Below are 18,447 nucleotides of genomic sequence, written 5' to 3'. Positions count from 1 at the left end.
GTCGTCGTATTTCTCGTCCCCAGTCGCTGTGGCGGCGATAGGGGGCGGCGTTCGAAAGGTGCAAATAACGCTTAAACGATTAAAGAATATCGTGCAACATCTCTTAAAAAAGCTTACTTCTTGTTTTAACCGTACAATAATAATGCAACGTAAAATGTGAATAATAGTCCAACGCGAAGAAAAAGAGTGCAACTAAGCTTACAAAAGTGCAATGCAGTCATAATAATAATGCAACATTCATCGTAACTGTAGTACACTAAGCTTTAGCGAACTGCGAAGTTCTAGTGTTAGAATGGTAATTGGAACTACTCTAAATCTTGTGAGGGGTTGTCGAGAGGTTTTTGGCATGTTACTTGAGTGATTAAGTAGCCGGAAGAGTGAAAGTGCATTGGAATTTCGAAATCCTTTTTTTTTTGTATTGAGTACCGGTACCCAGTGCAGCAGTTTGAGTTGGTGGGGGTTTTATGGTAATTTCACTCCAATGGTTATCTTCTAAAGCCTCAGCTCAACCTTATCTAAGGCTTCTTGTGCTGGAGCTTGCAGGGAAACAGGGTAAGCCCCTATCTTTCTCTCTCTAAGATTTCTTTCCATCTTTTGAGTGGAAATTGATGGATTTGAGGTTTTTCTCTCTTTTCCTTCTTTGATTAGTTGGTTGGGAGCTTCTTGGTAGTATGAGAACGTGGAAAAGAAGGTTTTGTTGAAGATTATCCTCTAACCTAGCCAGGGGTGAGCTTGATTGGAAGTTAGAAGGTTAATCTCCACTTACGACCCTATGTATACATGATGTTGTTGGATTTAAGCTTGTTTCTTTATTTCTTTGCTGCTAGCTAGTTTAGGGAGACTTATTGCAGCTATAGAAGAAGTGTTTTGGCTTTGGTTCTTCGATCCTAACTCAGTAGAAACTGAGTTGGAGCTTTGGAAGGTGAGCTAACTACTATTTGTACTAATTTGATGTTGTAGTAGATGTTTTGGTGGAGTTCTTTGTGTTAGCTTGGAGCATGTTGTGTGAACCCTGTTGGCTGAGTTTCGGTGACTTTTGTAGGTTGGATTTGGTGTGCTCCATGAGTTAAGAGGAGATTTAATCTTGGTTCTAAACTAGGTAAATATTCTACCTCTGATATGTGAATTCTTGTGTGAACTTTAGAGGTTCATAAGTGAAGGATTGAGTATGGCTTCTGACTAATTTAGTATGAATGGTAGGGTGCTTGAAGACTAAAGAATACCTTCGCTCGCGAGATCAACAAGAGTCGACAGCGATTCGGTGGGTTTGACCTTACCAAAATGGGTGAATTCCCTCTATATCTTCTTTGACATTAATAAGTTATAATTCCTACATATTCATGTAAATATATGTTTGAATGAATGTGTACATGCATAAAACATGCGTAAATTTCTGATTAAGTGAAATCTCTATACAATAGAGAAAAAGGGATTTTGGAAATAGCTTAGTTAGCATGCTTTTTATGAGATTAGTAAAACTTATGTAGACAAGTTAGACATTGCATCATTCAATAGAGAATCGAGGTAAAGCTATGAATGTGACACTTAGTATCGATTAACAACTAAGTGGAGAATAGTTATGATATTTAACTTGTAAGCTAAATTATGCGATTCCATATTATAGACATGTCGGCAGAATTTTTGTGCTTATCATGTATAACAAGATTATATCTTTATATTGTGAAATGAATTGTTTAAAGATCATATGTAGAATGCTTTATATGAGGTTTTGTATACTTGTGTAAACAAGTTGTTCATGATATTCACATGATAGAGTTAGTATGAACTTTATGCTATTGAATATAACCTAGTTAAATAACTAGAGTTGGACGTAATGATGTAGATTCTGACATATGGGTCGTGAAATGATATATGTCACGCCCCGAGCTCGCCTCTTTGGTCGGTTTCGGGCACGCCAACAAACCGCCGAACGGACAGGGTTTTCCCTGTACCGCGGACAGAGTCTCTCCTGTACGTTCAAGGCGTCGCAATCAATACAATGTATGAAGTTCCAACCAGGAACACATTTCAACCAAAGATTGCATAAGAAAGTATCAAAAATATAAATCTACTTGCTATTACAAGCATTCATCTCACATATTATATTTTACATCATATTATACATTCTTTGATTCATACATCCAAATACAATCAAGTTCTTACAATTATTACATTCTTGGTTCTTTTCATTTTTATACCCCTAAGTAGCCGACTCGGGATACTGCTATCTGGTCTCGGTGGTAGGGTGCTAACTACGGAGCTACGCCCTTGCCTCGCGCCGCCGCGCCGCTCACATGCGAACCTGTAACACCCCAAAACAACGTGAGGTGAGAACCAACTCTATGGTTCCCGGTGAGTACGGCCACCCAAGGGAAAAGCTCGACCAATAGGTCCAAGGAGGCACTGCAATCATGTTAGTCCAAAAATATCTACAGACATATATATTGTAAGGTACCAGACTTCTAAAACTATGAAGTTACGGTGTATATTTAAATGGTTCCGGTGAAGTTGCGGTGGAACGTAACATACCGGATTTTTAATATAAAAGTGAAAATAAATAAAAATAGTATGAGATACTATTTTTATTGGATTTAGAGAACTGAAATATAAGTTGGGAATGACCTGTGCTGAAATCAGAGCGAAAACAGAAGATTTAGAATTTTCTGTAAGAAACGGGGCAGATAAATTAGCAGAAAATGCACAGTGTCAGAAAATTATGAAAATTGGCGGAGATGTCAGAAATATTTTTATGAGGCTAGATTTAAAGTTTCATATTTTTCTGACACCCGTAGAGAGAGAAATCGAATCCGAAAGCTATCTGATAAAGATTGCAGTTCGGTACAGTTTTCAGTGACCAAACGGGGTCGAAACTGAAATATTAAAATTTCTTTGGACTTATTAAGTGAAACCGAACATGCCTGTCAAATTTGAGCGAAAACGGACATCCGGAAGGGCTCCAACGAAATTTATCAGATTTCAAGCTGCCCGTAGTGAATAGTGTATAGTTGAGGGGCAAAATGGTAAAAAGGGATTTAATCCCTTTTCTTCTTCTCCTTCCTCAGCCGCAGCAGCCCCAAACCGCATGCGACACACACACACACACGCATGCATGGAAGGGAGAGAGAGAACTTCCATTTCTCTCTCTAAATCTCTCCCAAAATGGATGGATTTGGTGGAGATTGAAGCTTGGAGGTGGATCGCCTTCGTCTTCTTCATCTTCTCCATGATTTGGAGCTAATTTTGAGGTAAGCTTTTGCTACCCTTTAATGGTAGATCCTTAATGGTTGGTTTAAATAGCTTAGAAATGGATTTAGAGGAATCCTAGCATGCTATCTAGATGATTGATGCTTAATTCGTGAAGGGATTTGATGATTTCTTGCATAGTTGCAACCTAGGGCTCCAAAATACAATTTTTGCTAATAGATGGGTTTGATCTAAATTGAACATATATAAACCTAATTGCTAGGTAACGAAACGCGTTGGCGAAGACGGATCGGCAATCCGACGAGCCGTTACAAAGTTATTAAAGAAACGGACGTTTAGGCTTCGTTTCCGCCTGGAGGGCCGAGGCGATGTCGTAAAATCATGAAAACGGATTTGAAGCACCGTGGCACATAACCGAAGACCTTTAATTTCCGGATCGCAAATCGGAGATCGTTTGGGTGGTCGCGCGAGAGTTCGAGCCAAACCGGGTCGCGGGTGTCGCGGGCGGCCGATTGCAAGTGACTACAAGCAATCGGAGAGTAAGTTAAGGTGGGTTGTGCTTACCGAAGCGACTAGGTCGCCCTTATGTCTAAGAATATTAAGAATTCGTGTTGATGCATATAAGTGTTAAACAATGCATGTTAATGTGAATGCTAAGTAGAAATGCATAGTGAGCAAGTTACATAATGCTAGTAATGCATGATAATAATGTAATGCTAGTAATGCATGATATGATGTAAATGCTAAAGTAGATGCATATAAAAGATTATATATATGCATGTAAACTAGAAGGATGCATGTAAATATAATGCATAGAATGAAATGCATGTTGATGACATAGTCTAGAAATGCTAAATGTAATGTGCATGTTAATATGATAAGAAACCATGCTAGTAAGTGAATGCATATTAATACATATGTGTATAATGAGCATGTTGGATAAGATTCGTGTACATGTAGACTCGAGATGACAATAGGATGTCAAATAGATCGAGTGGCACCTAACCTAGTGTTAAAGAACATAGGTTGTGAATGAATCTAGAGTCATGTGAACTAGATCGAGTGGCATCTAACCTAGTGTATAAAACATAGGTTGGACATGAATGACAATGAACCTAGTGTTGTTGAACCTAGGATGAATCATGAGTGGCATCTAACCTAGTGTTAAAGGACATAGGTTATGGATTGAACCTAGAGTTAAGTAAACCTAGGTTATGTGATAGAGACGTTGAACCTAGAGTCAGTTGGACCTAGGGTGAAAAGGACGTTGGACCTAGATAGGTCAATGCTATAGGGTTTGAAACCAACCCTTGAGTTATGAAATGGATTCCGGAATCCCTAGTGATGTGGCCGCACATGGAGCGGTGGAAATTGTGGTAAAAGAGATGGCAAGCGAATCATAACTGCAGGTATGTGTGGTTCTCCTCGCCTGGCAGTGATTCAACGGGTATGTGTGGTTCTCCTCGCCCGGGATGCCATGAGAATAAGCTGGAATTGGGTATGTGTGGTTCTCCTCGCCCATTAGCTTATCGGATGATGCCGCCTAGGTTGACTTGAACCATTGTTGGGTGAGAGCGATGTGGTCGCTGCCAGATGACTAAGTTATGACTTGAACCATTGTTGGGTGAGGTGCGATGAGTTCGCCGCCAGATGGCTAAGTCATGACTTGAGTTGTTGTTGGGTGAGAGCGATGAGTTCGCCGCCAGATGGTTAAGTCAGATCTGCGGTAGGCTGCGACGGCAGCCAGGCTGAGGTGCAGCCAGTGCGCGGACTATCCGCGGATGATTGACTCGAGGCCGAGTCGGGTGGTTAGCTTGATTAGGTTAATGGGAACCTTATAAGCTAGTGATCGAGGCAAGAACCTGAGGTAATAGAGACCTTAGAAGCAAGTTGAACTTGAGTTGAGAACATAAGGTAATGGAAACCTTACAATTGAATGAAATGACCTAAAGTAGCAAAGTAAATGTAGAATTAACATATCTACTAGTTGTTTATGCAGTTGCATAGTTGCATAATGTTCATATTGCATTTGCGAGGCAAGGTATGGTTTTATTAATTGCATAGTCAAATATCTATCTATCTGTTTATTAAACTAACCTGCAGTTGCCTCCTTGGACCTATTGGTCGAGCTCCTCCCTTGGGTGGCCGTACCCACTGGGAACCATGGAGTTGGTTCTCACCCCACGTTGTTTTGGGGTGTTACAGGTTCGCACGTGAGCGGCGCGGCGGCGCGAGGCAAGGGCGTAGCTCCATAGATAGCGCCCTACCCCAGAGATCAGAAATAGCGGTACCCCGAGTCGGCATAGCCTAGGGGTAGAGGGAAATGAAAAGAAAACAATGTATCAAACCTGTAATATTAATTGTAATAACTTAATTGCATTCGGAGGTTGTATGTAATGAAAAATGTAAAATGTTTGAATGTGAATGCTTGTAATAACATAGGATGTGTTATGTTTTTGATACCTCCCACTATGTAATCTTGATTGATATCTGTTCCTGGTTGGAACCCTTGTAATGTTCATTGTATTGATTGCGACGCCTAAGACGTACAGGGAAAACTCTGTCCGTTCGGCGGTCTATCGACGCGCCCGAACTCGGCCAAATAGGCGGGGCTCGGGGCGTGACATATATCATCATGTAATTATGCAACTAACAGATAACATGCCTCACGAATATGCAATATGCAAATCATGCAACTCATGAAAGTAGATTTATCGATTCTACTCTTTATTCTTAACCATTCTTTACTCTTAGCCAATCTTTATTGCTAATCATTCGTCACTTATTAGCTATTCTTAGTTCTTAGCCATACTTTATTGATTGTTATTCCCTAGCATAATCATTCTTTACTCATTAGCTGTTCTTTACTCTTTATTAAGGGTACTCACACCTTAGCCATATTAAGCTCATTTTCCATCCTTTCCTAAGGTTACTTTATCTTCGCCAACTATGCCACTCGACTCGGTCTTGAGTCAATCAATCGCGGATAGTCCGCGCTCAATCAGGCTCGAGGTGAAGGAACTATCACATGCACCTCAGCCTTAAATCCTCTCGACTGTAGGTCTGCCATGGGGTGAGGAATGCTATCGAACCCCGGGCCACAAGTCTCTCGAGCTCTAGCTCATGGCATACCGTGCGAGGAGAACCAACATACCCATTGAATCACTGTCGGGCGAGGAGAACCAACATACCCAAAGTTAAGATTCTCATTAGCCATCTCTTTTACCGGGCGAGGAGAACCAACATACCCGTTAAATCACTGTCGGGCGAGGAGAGCCAACATACCCACAGTCTCGATTCACTTGCGCTCGGTCGCAAGCCTTATCCGCTGCACTAGCAGCCTTCATTCTTAGGGATTCCGGAATCCATTTCTCATTACTCAAGGGTTGATCTTAACCCTATGGAATTGACCTATTTAGGTCCCAAGCCTTTACTCAACCTAAGTTAATACTTTAGGTTTGTTGCTTTCATACTCATAGTTTAGGTTGTTAACACTAGGTCCATTATTCTTTTCTACCTAGGTTCACTTGACTCTAGGTTCTTTACCTTTATTTCACAATCTATGTTCTCTAATATTAGGTTTAATGCCTTTCTCGTTAACCTATGTTCATTAACACTAGGTTCATTATCACTCTTTGTCGCGCCCTGGGACCGGCAGAGGCCCTCCCGGTAGCGCGCCCAGACCTGCCATATGTCTACACATATAAAGCGTCTACAACAACAGCGGAAATAAAGCAAGAGATGATCTACGACTAGAGATATCAGAGCAAGTACACATCTATAATCTATGATAAGAGAAGTAGGAACAAAACTAAATAATAAAGAGGAAACATAAAGTCGTACAATATCCATCTCAAAAGTACACAAAACGGGTGGTCTCTGATACACTGGTACAACTCTCAACCTCTCCAAAAAGAAAACAATGAGAGGTAGACCACCTATCAACACGTCCCTCGAAGCAAGCTAGCTCGGGGCGATACCCTTTCCGCGGTCCCTAGCCTCTCCCGGCGTGGAAGGCTCTGAAATAAAACATAAAACAGAGGGCGTGAGAACTATAATTTATAGTTCCCAGTGGGTAATTACTGACCTCAGCTCAATGCACCACTAGGCCTCAAAAGAAAAGGGTAAGTATGATAAGCAACAATAATAATAATAAACAGTAAATACAATAGCAAGTATTGTTTGCTAAATTTACTATGCCAAAAAGCATAAGATGTCAATGTATTGAACATATATTCTATCAAGATGTGGTATACCCCATACATGTCTACTATGTCCCAACGTGGCAAGCAAGTAGATAACATGATCCGTTCTAACAATATATGATGATTATGCTCTTTCATGACAACCAAGTATACTATGATACAATAAATAAACTATTAAGTATACTACATGTCTCAACACTATGCTATAAGCATGTCATAGTAATCCAACTACTAATCCTATCTAGTAGTGATTGTCATCTCCCGATTAAATGTCATTGTTTCCAACATATTCTAAGACCTACATGGTGTAGTCCAACTTGTGCCACCTAAGTGTCGGTGGTAGCTCCAGCATTCCCACTCTAGGAATGAGTCTATCCCTCCCGACCCCGTTGGTTTCTCGATACCGCACGAGCGAGCATAAGTCGCGTAGGCCAACTCCGGAGTGCCGGCTTGTAGGGAGCGACCCTCACAAGCATGTGCGAATGAGCACAAATGGCAAGCAAGCGTAGTCAACTTCTCAAATACCCAGTCATCATGTCTCTAACATGGTAAAAGTCACTAGCATCTCAATGATCTAGTTCTATGTCACAATGTGAAGTTTCAATATTCACTAAGTCTAGTGCCCCTTCATAACACTTAGACAATTCTATATTCAAGCATGTTCCAATTTCCAAATCTCTCAATGGCCCTATCCACTAGGTTCACATATATCCCGAGCTCAATGCCGCTTTATGACATTAGCTCACAATTTCACATGTCAATCTTGTCTAGTGCCTCTTTATGGCATTGTAGTAGTTTCAATGCCCAATGAGAATTTATGTCAAAGGCGCTTACACATGCTATTTCCACTATAAGAAACATGACCCCAAGTCTCCTATAAGAATGCTAATGCACACATAAGCCTCACATGCAAGTTTTCTACTTCATAGAGGTCCGAAAATACAATGTATGTAACATAGACATTTTAAGCATTCTAAAATTCATAATAAATATATTTAACATGAATATGCATGCTTTCTTATTTTACGATACTCAAATCATCACAAAAGAGATTTTCTCATTATGTGACTAGATCAAACCCACCGAACCGTCTCGAAACCCTTCATTTCGCCGAACGGAGTTGTCCACAAGCCTCCTAGCTCCCTAGAAGACATTCTAAAAGGGATAAGCGAATCGAACGAACAACCATGTGATCGAACATTAACCAAATCATCAAAAGGGCTAAAACTCACCTATAGTGTGAAAATCTCTCCTCAAGCTCCAAAAGAGTGCTAGAATTCTTCCAATCTAACCTAGAGGAAGGTTCTAATCCAAGAGATTGAGCTCCAAAAGCCCTAAATCCAAAATGCCCAAAATCAACCCTAAAAGCCTATCTTAGGGTTTCATCTCAAAGAAACCTTCAAAAACCAAATCTAGAGGAAAAGATCTTACTACTAACCTTTTAGAGGCTTCAATTCAAGCTCAAAGTCCTCAAACTTCAAGGATCTTCCCCCAATCAAGCTTCAAAACCAAGCCTCAAGCTTCAACCATGGTGGAAAAGCATCAAAAGGGAAAAATAGAGGGATTAATCCACCAAAATCCAAAAGAATGGGAAGGAAATCCAAAGAAGGTGAGAGGAGAGCTCCCTACCTTGCTTTCCTCTGGTTCTCAGCTCAGGAGAAGCCTTACGGGGCGTGGGGACACATATAGAAGGCCACAATTGCAAAAACACCCCTATAGTTCAAACTGCTCAAAATCTACCAAAGTGTACCGGTACAAATCCCACGAAAATGCAAACTCGAGGCTCGGGTTTGAAATTCGGCACATGTGTACCGGTACAACCATCAAAGTGTACCGGTACAAAATGTGTACCGTTACAGCCATCGACCTGTCACCGGTTTTACCATAAGCAGAATGCGATCCAAGGTAGGCTAAGTCCAACTCTTTAGTGATCTTAGTGCTACATAAAATACTATATTCCTCGGGAGGCGAGCTATGGGTCGGACCACTGTCCACGACCCTCCAGAAAATCTGAAAAAACTCAGAACATAGCTCAAACACTCGAACCTCGCAATTTGCAAAGGTCCAGTGTGTTACATTCACCCCTCCTAAAAAGGAGTTTCATCCGCGAAACTCGAAATGTAAGGTACCTCAAGCCTCCATCTGAAAAAGATGGGAATAGCGCTCCCGCAGTGCGCTCTCCAATTCCCAAGTGGCCTCGCGCTCATCGTGGTTGCTCCAAAGCATCTTCACATAGGGGATGTCACGGTTCTGTAATCTTTTCACCTCGTGAGCCAAAATTCTCAAAGGTTGCTCTTCAAAGCTCAAATCATCCCTCAGCTCCAAAGGTGTAGCGTTCAACACGTGAGCCGGATCATGAATGTACTTCCGAAGGACCGATACATGAAAAATATTGTGTACACGCGATAGGTTCGGTGGTAGAGCAAGTCGATACGCTATCGGGCCTACACGCTCCAAAACCTCATACGGTCCAATGTATCGGGGGCTCAGCTTGCCCCAGATTCCAAATTTTCTGATCCCTCTGGTCGGCGAGACTTTTAAGAAGACATGATCACCAATCTGAAACTGCAAGTCCCATCGACGCTTATCAGCATAACTCTTTTGCCTACTCTGGCCTGTCAACAGTCGCTCCCGAGCAACGCGAACCTTATCCTCCGCTTCCTGGAGCACATCTGGGCCTAAAGCCAATCTCTCGCCAACTTCACTCCAATGAAGTGGCGATCTACATTTCCGTCCATAGAATGCCTCGAAAGGTGCCATCTTGATGCTTGCTTGATAACTGTTGTTATAAGCAAACTCTGCCATCGGTAGATGCTGCGACCATCCTCCCTGGAAGTCAATCACACAGGCTCGAAGCATGTCCTCGAGAGTCTGTATAGTACGCTCTGACTGCCCGTCACTCTGGGGGTGGAAAGCTGTACTGAAGTCTAAGCGCGTACCCAAAGCATCCTGTAAGCTCCGCCAAAAGTGAGATACAAATCGGGGGTCTCGATCTGATACTATGGAAGTAGGTACCCCGTGTAATCGCACAATCTCATCCAAATAAACTTGTGCGAGTCTCTCACCAGTCCAAGTAGTGTTGATAGGTACGAAATGTGCCGATTTCGTCAGCCTATCCACGATCACCCAAATAGCATCATGCCCGGCCTGAGAGCGGCGCAAACCCATCACAAAGTCCATGGTGATCTTCTCCCATTTCCATACTAGGATCAGTAAGCTTTGCAATTTTTTCGCAGGAACTCGGTGCTCGGCTTTCACCTGTTGGCAAGTTAAACATTTAGCAACAAACTCACGAACGTCCTTTTTCATCCCGAGCCACCAATAAAGCAACTTTAAGTCCTTGTACATCTTTGTGCCTCCCGGATGTATAGCATACGGTGCTCGGTGTGCCTCTTGAAGAATTTCTTCTCTAAGTGCTGATTCCACCGGTACACAGATCCGTCCACGGTAGCACATCAGTCCAACACCGTCCACAGAAAAGTCACCGGTGCAACCATCAATCATCTTAGCTCGAATCCTTTGCAACTCCACATCGGAAACTTGCTTTTCTTTAATTCTTTCCACAAGTGTAGGTTGCACCATCAAAGTCATCAGTCTTAAAGGTGTATCAGGAGCCACCACCTCTAACTCCAACCGTTTCATCTGCTCAATCAACGGCGGTTGAGTAACCACAAGCATCGCTAAGTTTTCCGTCGATTTCCTACTTAGCGCATCCGCCACCACGTTAGCCTTGCCCGGGTAGTAAAGTATCATCAAATCATAATCCTTGAGTAGCTCCAACCATCTGCGCTGCCTCAAGTTCAACTCCTTCTGAGTGAATAGATAATTTAAGCTCTTGTGATCCGTATATATTTCGCATCGCTCGCCATACAAGTAATGGCGCCATAGCTTCAATGCAAAGACCATGGCCGCCAACTCCAAATCATGAGTAGGGTAGTTTCTTTCATAATCCTTCAACTGGCGAGATGCATACGCGATCACTTTCCCGTCCTGCATCAAGACACAACCCAATCCATTAAAAGAAGCATCACTATAAACCACATACCCTGCTCCAGCAACTGGTAGGGTCAGGATTGGGGCGGTCGTCAATCTCTGCTTCAACTCTTAGAAGCTCCTTTTACACGCATCATTCCAAACAAATTTGGTGCCTTTATGTGTGAGCCTCGTGGGGGTAGTGGATAACCTCGCAAATCCCTCAACAAACCGTCGGTAGTAGCCGGCCAAGCCAAGAAAACTCCGAATCTCGGTGACCCTTGTCGGCCTCGGCCAATCCTTCATGGCTTCAATCTTCCTAGGATCCACAGCTATACCTGATCCTGAAATCAAGTGGCCCAAAAACGCCACCTCTCTAAGCCAAAATTCACACTTCTTCAATTTGGCATAGAGCTTCTTTTCCCGAAGCACTTGAAGTACAAGTCTCAAGTGTTCCTCGTGATCCGCATCACTTTGAAAATAGAGCAAAATGTCGTCGATGAATACTACGACAAACCTGTCTAGATAAGGCTTGAAAACACAGTTCATTAGATCCATAAAAGCCGCCGGGGCATTAGTAAGCCCAAATGGCATAACGGTAAACTCATAATATCCATACCGTGTTCTAAAAGCCGTTTTCGACACATCCTCAGGCTTGATCTTCAACTGGTGGTACCCCGACTGCAAGTCGATCTTGGAATACACACTAGATCCCTAGAGCTGGTCAAAGAAATCATCAATCCTCGGTAATGGATACTTATTCTTGATCGTGACTTTATTGAGTTCACGATAATCCACGCACAAGCGAAGTGTTCCATCCTTCTTCTTGATAAATAGGACCGGTGCTCCCCAAGGTGACACACTCGGTCGCACAAAACCCTTGTCCAGAAGGTCCTACAGCTGTGCCTTCAGCTCCTTCAATTCCGCAGGTGCCATCCTATAGGGCGCTTTTGAGATTGGAGTAGTCCCGGGGATGAGATCTACCGCAAACTCAATCTCCCTATCAGGTGGCATGCCTGGTAACTCTGCTGAAAACACATCTCCAAACTCCCACATGACGGGGATGTCCTCAATCCTAGGGGCGTCTGCATCGCCTCGCAACACAACAGTAGCCAAATAGGCTACGCAGCCTCTGCTAATCAACTGTCTAGCTCGAGAGGAGCTAATCGTCATCGCAAACAACGAACTCTGGCATCCTCGGTACACAACCTCCGCCTGCCCCGGCTCTCTAAACGTCACAGTTCGATTCTTGCAATCAATAGTGGCGTAGTACTTGGTCAACCAGTCCATGCCCAAAACAACATCAAACTCTCCGAGTTTATGCAAAGCTAGCAAGTCCAAGGGCATGACCCAATCTCCAACCCAAACAGGGCAACTGGGGCAAAACTCTCGAATATCCAAAGAGTGATCGGGTACTACGACTCATCCCGGATGCAACAAAGATGTCAGAGGGATGCCATGCAACTCTGCAAACAGCCGGTCTATGAATGAATGCGATGCACCGGTATCAAATAATGTTCGTACTCGAATACCATAAAGTAAAATGATACCTGCGACCACATTCTCGGCTGCTGCCGTCTCCTCAGTCTGGGCCGCATACATGTGCCCACTCGGGGCCTGTCGTAACCCCTCCGCTTGCCGCTGAACTGGCGGCCGCCCAGCCTAGTGATGCGCAGAAAGTGTCCCCTGGCTGGGACCCGGTAAAGTTGGTACAGATGCCGAAGATGGCGCTGGTGCTCGACCCCTCGGGCAGTCCGACTGGAAGTGGCCCTCCTGGCCACACAAGTAGCACCTGCCCCGACTGCGTGAACCAGTACCGTAGAAAATGGGGACCACCGCAGATCACGCAGCGTGGAGCCTGGCGTCGATCAGGTCCTCCTCGCTGAGTAGACTGGCCACGTCCACGCGACTGGCTCCGGTGTCTCGGACATCTCGGCGGCTTCCCAGAGTGCGTCTGGCTTGCACCCTCAGCTACGGGCCTCGTGCCCTTGCCTTTGTCCAAAGCTTCTCGCCGCTCCTGCAGATCCGCCGCGCCGCTCTCCACTATGAGCGCGCGGTTCACAACCTCCCGATAGGTTTGGAGGTTGGAAGACTGAACAAACCTGTAACACACTGGACCTTTGCAAATAACAAGGTACGAGCGTTTGATTGGTGTTCCGAGCTTTTCCACACTTTGTGGAGGGTCGTAGACAGTGTTCCGACCTATGGTTCGAATCCCGAGAAGTGAGGTTTAAAGCTTAGCACCAAAACCCGAAAAGTCGGATTTTTGGTTAGCTCTCGGGTAGCCTTCAGCAGGCCATGTACCGGTACAGGGTTGATGGCTGTACCGGTACAAGGTTGATGGCTGTACTGGTATGGGGCCGATGGTGTACCGATACACAGGCAGTTTTGAGCCAACCCGAGGCTTGAGTTTGGCGTTTTCGTGGGAGGTGTACCGGTACGCGGGCCCGTGTACCGGTATGCAGTGACAGATTTTGAGCAGTTTGAACTGCAGGAGTGTTTTTGCAATTGTGGCTCTCTATATTTGTTAGGAAGTGAATTCTCGAAACTCGAGGATTAGACTTCGATTAGAATCGACTAGTTGTCGAGTGCGTAAGCTTCGGAGAGTCCGAAGGTGATTATTATGCATAAAGTGCATTAAGGAAAGGTCCGCGAGAGCACCAGTGCAAAACTTGCACTGGAGTAGAAATGCTCTCGGGGACCGGTCCCTGGCAAGGAGGGACCGGTCCCATCAGGCTGGGCAGCGGAGGTCTCTGATGAGACCGGTCCCTTACAGGCAGGGACCGGTTCCCGAACGTCAGCCCAGCGAGATTAGCCGAAATTTGGCTAAGTCCCGAGAATCTAACTTTCGGGAACCGGTTCTCTCGGACAAGGACCGGTCACCCGGGGACCGGTCTCTCAGGCAAGGACCGGTTCCCGAACGCGAAATCCCCTCTGCTCGGAATTGCAGCTTTCGGGGACCGGTCTCCCCGAGTTGGGACCGGTCCCTCACTGCGAAAATGCCTAGAGAGGGCTGGTTTGAAGGATGAAAAGTTGAGGGGGCTATATGCAAAATGGCCTTTATTTGAGGTTGGGGGACCTCTCTCTCCCTCTCATTTGCTCTCTCTCCCTCCCACACTCTTTCCCTCTCTCTCTCTAGAAAGAAAAGAAGGAGAAGAAGAAGGAGAAGAAAGAAAGGAAAAGAATAAGAAGTGGAAGGAGAAGTCCAAGAAGAAGAAGAAGAAGGTCTTCTTCCCTCTCTCCTTCAAGCTAGGGCAAGCTTGGAGCTTGGCTTAGAGGTAAGCTCCAAACCCACCCATGGTAGATTTCTTAGGATTGAGTTTTGTGGCTTGGAATTGGTTCGAATAGAACCTATTGGAGATAAATAGATGGTTCGAGCTCGAAATCGAAGCTCGCACCAAGGATTTCTCCCTCGTTGCCATTCTAGGGCACGGAATTGGGATTTTGGAAATCTAGGGTTTTGATCTAATCTATTAGGTCGCAAACCTAATTGCTAGGTACCGGAACGCGTCGGCGAAGTCGGTTTCTCGATTCGACGAGCGGGTGCGGAGAAATCGCCGAATCAGGTACTTGAGGGCTCGCTTCGCCCCGAGGAGTTAGGGCGACGCGCAAGAACCGCAACGCCGAGTTTCTATCATCGCGGCATCAACAAGAGGTCGGTGGTGTCCATCCCGAACCAATCGGGCTCCCTTCTATGTCTTAGTACATTTCGATTCTGCATCTTGTATTATTGCATTATAGGATGACTGTGCATTGCCTTTCCTTATGCTTTCCTTGATGATATCGTAGCATGTATTGGATACTTGACATAGTGGATCGATAAGGATTGGGTCGAGACTTGTGAATCCTATAGTGCAGAGAAAGAGATAGGCTCAATGGTTGGTCTAATGATAAACAAAGAACGAGTGGCATCTAGTCGATAGTAAACCATGGACGAGTGGCAATCTAGTTTATAGTGTATAAGAAAACAAGTGATGCATGTTAAACTTGGTGTATACGATGCCTATGGACTACATGATGATGGTAACCCTAGAGGATAGGGTATTCTCGAGATGAGGATTGGATCATGCTCATGGTCTGTTTTTTTAAATCTTGTGATGGAAGCCCCACACAAGTAGTGCGCTCCGGAGTTGGTCACGTGGGATCGCCTATTTTGGGTCCCAAGGGATTGCCTATTTTGGGCCCCGGCAGACGGTCTCGGTTCGTAGTGCGAGTTGACCCTCCCTACCTTCGAGATGGCTAGTGAGCAGTAGGCTCCTTCAGGGAAGCCACGAGATTAAGAAACAAGTAAATGAGATTGATGAACGAGTAAATAGCTTTACCTTTGGACATGATAATGGGTTAGTTGTTTATCTATTTCATTGTACATGCATTCATATATTTATGATTGGGCATAGTAGCGTAGCTTTACTTCTGTCATTTATCGCTTTCCTTATCTATCTATCTATCGATTATCTACTTTTGCCCGCTTGGACCTAGTGGGGAGATCGGCGGAGTCGGCGGCCGAACCCACTGGGAACTAAGGAAGTTAGTTCTCACCCCCCCCCATTTTAGGGGCCGAGCGCGAGTTCACACGGCGAGGATCGCGGTAAGGGCTTAGTGCGCTAGTTGCATTAGCTACCTACCTTTTGCATTAGCCTTACCCTGTATTATGTTTGAGAGTAGATGTTGTATAGGGTGAGGTTGAGTGATTGTGTTTATATTTTGGAAGATGTAAGCCTTTTATTATGTTCTGGAAGTTCAATGTATAATCGAATTGTAATCTAATAGTTGAATGAATGTAATAGATAGATGTTCTCTTTTTATCATTACTCGTATGTTCTATACTTGTATCTTGCTCTCGTCTTGTTGCACTGGTGGTGCTTCTTGATTGTGTATTTATGAATTGATTCCTGAATAAATTCTTATACATGATCTGTTGGTTAGCCTTGGACGGACAGGGGAGGTCCTGTCCGTTCGGCGTCTGTTTGACGCGCCCGGGGCCGGACCAAATTGGTAGCGGTCACGGGGCGTGACAATATTAGCACCCCACGCCCTCTAGGGCTTCTTTTGAGCTGAAGGAGCAGGGAGAGAGGTAGGGAACCCTTCTTCCCCATCCCACTTGGATTTGATCTCCCTTTTTGCTTGGATTTTGGTGGATTTACTTTTCTTTCCCCCTTTTTATGCTTTTCCTCCATGGTTGAAGCTTGGAGCTTGGATTTGGAGCATAGTTGAGGGAAGATCCTTGAAGTTTGAGAATTTTGAGCTTGGTTTGAAGCTTCTTAGAGGTATGTGAGTTGTTCTCTCCTCTAGATTTTGAGATTTGAGGGTTTCTTTGAGATGAAACCCTAGAATGTGATTTTAGGGTTGATTTTGGACATTTTGATTCTAGGGCCTTTTGAGCTAAATTGATTGGATTAGAACCTTCCTTTGGGTTGGATTGGAAGGGATCTAGCTCTCTTTTGGAGCTTGAGAGAGATTTTCTACCCCCTAGGTGAGTTTTTGCCCCTTTACTTGTGGTGGTTAATGTTTGAGTCTAGAGTTGCTCGTAACGTTTGTTTATCTCTTCACTCCTTACCTTTAGGGTACTTAGAGATTTGTGGACAACTCCGTTCGGCCAAATGAAGGGTTTCGAGACGGTTCGGTGGGTTTGACCTAGCCTAGCATATGAGAAATTCTCATATCCGATGTTTTATGCTTCGTAAAGTAGAAATTCATGCATTTCCATGATAAATGTATTTATTATGAATTTTAGAATGCTTAAAATGCCTATGTTACATACATTGTATTTTTGGACCCCTATAAAGTAGGGAACTTGCATATGAGGCTTATGTGTGCATTAGCATTCTTATGGGAGACTTGGGTTCCTGTTTATATAGTAGAATTGATCTATGTAAAGTGCCATTGGACTTAAACCCTAGTTGGACATGGAATTATTATAATGCCATAAAGGGGCATTGGACTAGATTGACATGTGAAATTGTGAGCTAATGTCATAAAGCGGTATTGAGCTCGAGTTATGTGTGAACCTAGTGGATAGGGCCATTGAGAGAATTGGAACATGCTTGTATATCGAAATGTCTAAGTGTCATAAAGGGGCACTAAACTTAGTAAATATTGAAACTTCATATTGTGACCTAGAGCTAGATCATTGAGATGCTAGTGACTATTACCATGTTAGAGACATGATGATTGGGTACTTGAGACGATGATTACGCTTGTTTGCCATTTGTGCTCATTCGCACATGCTTGTGAGGGTCGCTCCTTACAAGCTGGCACTCCGGAGTTGGCCTACGTGACTTATGTTCGCTCGTGCAGTATCGAGAAACCTACGGGGTCGGAACGGATAGACTCATTCCTAGAGTGGGAATGCTGGAGCTACCACGGACACTTAGGTGGCACAAGCTGGACTACACTATGTAGGTCCTAGAACATGTTGGAAACAATGACATTGAACCGGGAAATGACTATCTCTACTAGATAGGCTTGGTAGTTTGATTATCTTGACATGCTTATAGTATAGTGTTGGGACTTGGAGTATACATGATAGTCTTATTTGTTGCACCATAGTATACTTTGCTGCCATGATAGAGCATATTCATCATATATTGATATAGTGGATCATGATATCTACTTGCTCGTTATGTTGGGACATATTAGTCATGCTTGGACATACTTCATTTTGATAAAGTAGATGTACAACACATTTGACATCATGTTTATTTGTGACATAGTAGTTTAGCATTTTAATCATGCTTCCATAAATGCAATCCATTTATTAGTATTGTTGCTTTTTGGACTTACCCTTTTTTTTTTTTGGGCCTAGTAGTGCATTGAGCTGAGGTTAGTAATTGTCTACTGGGAACTATAAATTATAGTTCTTACGCCCTCTTTTTCTTGATGTTATTTCAGAGCCTTCCACGACAGGAGAGGCTAGGGACCGCGGAAAGGGTATCGCCCCGAGCTAGCTTGCTTCGAGGGACGCGTTGATAAGTGGTCTACCTCTCGTTGTTTTCTTTTTGGAGAGGTTGAGAGCTGTACCAGTGTAATAGAGACCACCCATTTTGTTTACTTTTGAGATGGTTAT

Source organism: Ananas comosus, linkage group 1 (genome assembly GCF_001540865.1).
Source record: "Ananas comosus cultivar F153 linkage group 1, ASM154086v1, whole genome shotgun sequence".
Lineage (NCBI taxonomy): Eukaryota > Viridiplantae > Streptophyta > Magnoliopsida > Poales > Bromeliaceae > Ananas > Ananas comosus.
This window is presented reverse-complemented; position numbering follows the sequence as displayed.